The sequence below is a fragment of the Oncorhynchus nerka genome, unplaced genomic scaffold, assembly GCF_034236695.1.
Source record: "Oncorhynchus nerka isolate Pitt River unplaced genomic scaffold, Oner_Uvic_2.0 unplaced_scaffold_1916, whole genome shotgun sequence".
NCBI classification, from domain to species: domain Eukaryota; kingdom Metazoa; phylum Chordata; class Actinopteri; order Salmoniformes; family Salmonidae; genus Oncorhynchus; species Oncorhynchus nerka.
In genome coordinates this window covers 57,963-61,973 of record NW_027039408.1, presented here as the reverse complement: position 1 = coordinate 61,973, position 4,011 = coordinate 57,963, and positions in this window count along the sequence as shown.

The following is a 4,011-nucleotide window of genomic DNA, read 5'->3' as shown; positions in this document are numbered from 1 at the left end:
CTCGGCAAGACGGAACTGCTCTTCCTCCCGGGGAAGGACTGCCCGTTCCATGATCTCGCCATCACGGTTGACAACTCCATTGTGTCCTCCTCCCAGAGCGCTAAGAACCTTGGCGTGATCCTGGACAACACCCTGTCGTTCTCAACTAACATCAAGGCGGTGGCCCGTTCCTGTAGGTTCATGCTCTACAACATCCGCAGAGTACGACCCTGCCTCACACAGGAAGCGGCGCAGGTCCTAATCCAGGCACTTGTCATCTCCCGTCTGGATTACTGCAACTCGCTGTTGGCTGGGCTCCCTGCCTGTGCCATTAAACCCTACAACTCATCCAGAACGCCGCAGCCCGTCTGGTGTTCAACCTTCCCAAGTTCTCTCACGTCACCCCGCTCCTCCGCTCCCTCCACTGGCTTCCAGTTGAAGCTCGCATCCGCTACAAGACCATGGTGCTTGCCTACGGAGCTGTGAGGGGAACGGCACCTCAGTACCTCCAGGCTCTGATCAGGCCCTACACCCAAACAAGGGCACTGCGTTCATCCACCTCTGGCCTGCTCGCCTCCCTACCACTGAGGAAGTACAGTTCCCGCTCAGCCCAGTCAAAACTGTTCGCTGCTCTGGCCCCCCAATGGTGGAACAAACTCCCTCACGACGCCAGGACAGCGGAGTCAATCACCACCTTCCGGAGACACCTGAAACCCCACCTCTTTAAGGAATACCTAGGATAGGATAAAGTAATCCCTCTCACCCCCCCTCCCCCTGAAAAGATTTAGATGCACTACTGTTCCACTGGAGGTCATAAGGTGAATGCACCAATTTGTAAGTCGCTCTGGATAAGAGCGTCTGCTAAATGACTTAAATGTAATGTAAATGTAGGTATACCTTAGGTAGGCTGAGCTGCAAAACTAACTTAATGGAAACTGAAGGGACTGTGAGGGGAAGTTAGGTAGAGAGGAGCAGGACAGCTTTTTTTTTTTACAGATGCCCCAATATTTCTTATGGAAATATTAACATCCACAAAAAGGCCTCGAACCTAAATGGCAAAGTCTCTAATGGGGGCCACATTATTTAAAGTCTCTGAAAAGCCACAAGCCTCATGGGGAAGCTTATTCTTAGCGTGCCAAATCCAACCCTGCAGAAAAGTCATGGCTTTGGTGCTGCCCCACGAGGGAGGTACAGAGATACACAGAGACAGTCCTGGGGCCTCCCCATGGAAGGCCACGCGGGTGAGGGAGGGCCCTCTAACTCTGCTGGTGCAGGGTAGCTGGGCCCCATCCTTAGAAGCTGTGTGCAACGCCGAAGGCTGGCCACGGCTGAAGCAGGTGGTTCTTCTACTGCGGTGGAGAATTGTGGCATGCCAGACACAACCGTTGTTGGTAGCTCACTGGCTGCGGCTGAGGTTGGTGAATCCTTCACCACTGCTGAAAACACTGAAATGCATGGTAGAGCATGTTGGGAACCATAGGGATCATTAGAGATCTGGAGGCATTGGGCAGCTGGGCCCCAGAGAAAAGGTCAGGTGGTGTCCCACGTGGGAAGGGCTGAGGGTCCTCCAAGGCAGGAGATGGGAGGCCCGCCAGAACTAGAGACAGCAGGTCCCAAGGGTCAGGGAATGGTGGTTACCCCAGATCAGGGAGCTGAGGGCCAAGCAGGGCAGGGCACTTTGAACCCACTACTAAATCTGAGGACTGCAAGCCAGAAATAGTGGGAAGCTGCAAACCTAGCCAAGCAGGGAACATATAGCCTAGCGCTAGTATAGGCAACTGGTTGCAGGCTGAGGGCTGTGAACTGTCTAACTGCACATCTAGAGGAGCAGATAACTCTGGGTCTACTGGGGCGAGATACCCAGGACCTAGAACTAGGGCAGGTGGTTTGGCCTGTAGCACTGAGGAAGCTGACTGCTTGCCGACTAAGGCTGGGGGCTGCTGACCAACTGAGGAAGATGCTGCAAACCTAGTGGGGCAGAGAACCTATAGCCTGGCGCAGAAGTAGACTGAGGGCCGACTAGAGCTGGAGACAGTGAGAACGACTCTGAATCTGACAGGGAGAACCATGCTAGACCTGCAACGTAGAACGACTCTGAAACTGACAGAGAACGAATCTGAACCTTTCATAGAGAATGACTCTAAATCTGACACGGATAATGACTCTGAACCCGAATGGGAGAACGACTCTGAACCTGACAGGGAGAACGACTCTGGACCTGACAGGGAGAACGTCTCTGAACCAGACAGGGAGAACGACTCTGGACCTGACAGGGAGGCAGCAGACTTTGTGAAAATTAATATTTGTGTCATATTCAAAACTTTTGGCCATGACTGTACACTTGATGAAGACATTGTGTCACGATTGAGCCACTATAGGGAGATGTTAAACAACATATATTACGACCCATGATGTCCTCGGAATGTACTTTTAGAATACTTGCTATTTATCATTGAATAACACGGAACAACCACAAATGTATGCCTTCCTATGCCTTCTCAAAGTAATTCAAATCCAATCCATCCAAATCATTCTGTATCAACACAACATGTATCTATGATGACAACACTGAGATAAGTAATGTCTCGTATTGTTACATGAAAGAAGCAATTACAACAATTGTATAACATAACTATGTCAATCCTATGTTTGTGAAACTAGAGAATAAAATTATAGGAAGTTCAGAGTTAAAATAGGATTAGCTGTCATTTATTGAGGAATTAACAAGTGGCAGAAAACATATGAAAAGTGAGAAATTGTCAATTGCTGTTGTTCTGGGATTGGTTTGCACTTTTCGCACCAAAGAACGTTCATCTCTAGGAGACAGAACGCATCTCCTTCCTGAGCTGTATGATGGCTACGTGGTCCCATGGTGTTTTTACTTGCATACTATTGTTTGTACAGATGAACGTGGTACCTTCAGGCGTTTGGAAATTGCTCCTAGTCTGGATGAACCAGACTTGTGGAGGTCCAAAAAAAATTCAGAGGTATTGGCCGATTACTTTAGATTTTCCCATGATGTCAAGCAAAGAGGAACTGAGTTTGAAGGTAGGCCTTGAAATACATCCACAGGTACACCTCAAATTGCTTCAGGCTAATTGACATCATTTGAAGCTTCTAAAGCAATGACATAATTTTCTGGAATTTTCCAAGCTGTTTAAAGGCACAGTCAACTTAGTGTATGCACACTTCTGACCTACTGGAATTGTGATACAGTGAATTATAAGTGAAATAAACTGTCTGTAAACAATTGTTGGAATAACTTCTTGTATCATGCAAAAAATAGATGTCCAAACCAACCTGCCAAAACTTGTTATGGTACAGGGATCAACATCAGGGGAAATTTCAGAGTGACAACTAATTGTACTCGATAAAACTCAAACTTTCATTAAAACACACATGCAGGGTACTCAATTAAAGCTACACTCGTTGTGAATCTAGCCAACATGTCAGATTTTTTAAATGCTTTTCGGTGAAAGCATGAGAAGCTATTATCTGATAGCATGCAACCCCCGAAATACCTGAAGGGGACGTAAACAAAAGAATTAGCGTAGCCGGCGCTACACAAAACGCAGAAATAAAATATAAAACATTCATTACCTTTGACGAGCTTCTTTGTTGGCACTCCTATATGTCCCATAAACATCACAATTGGGTCTTTTTTTCGATTAAATCCATCCATGTATACCCAAAATGTCCATTTATGAAGCCCGTCTGATCCAGGAAAAAACAGCTTTCCAAAACGCAACGTCATTTTTTTAAATTAAAAAAGTTGCCTATAAACTTTGACAAAACACTTCAAACTACTTTTGTAATCCAACTTTAGGTATTAGTAAACGTTAATAATCGATCAAATTGATCACGGGGCGATCTGTATTCAATAGCAGCAGGTCTTGAAATAATGGTCAATATTCTCTCTTTCATAACTTCCTCCGGTGTACCCGATGACAGGAAGTGCCTATTCTTCATTTCACCAAGGATTAACTTCAACCCAATTGCCAAGACTGGCGACATCGTGTGGAAGCTGTAGGA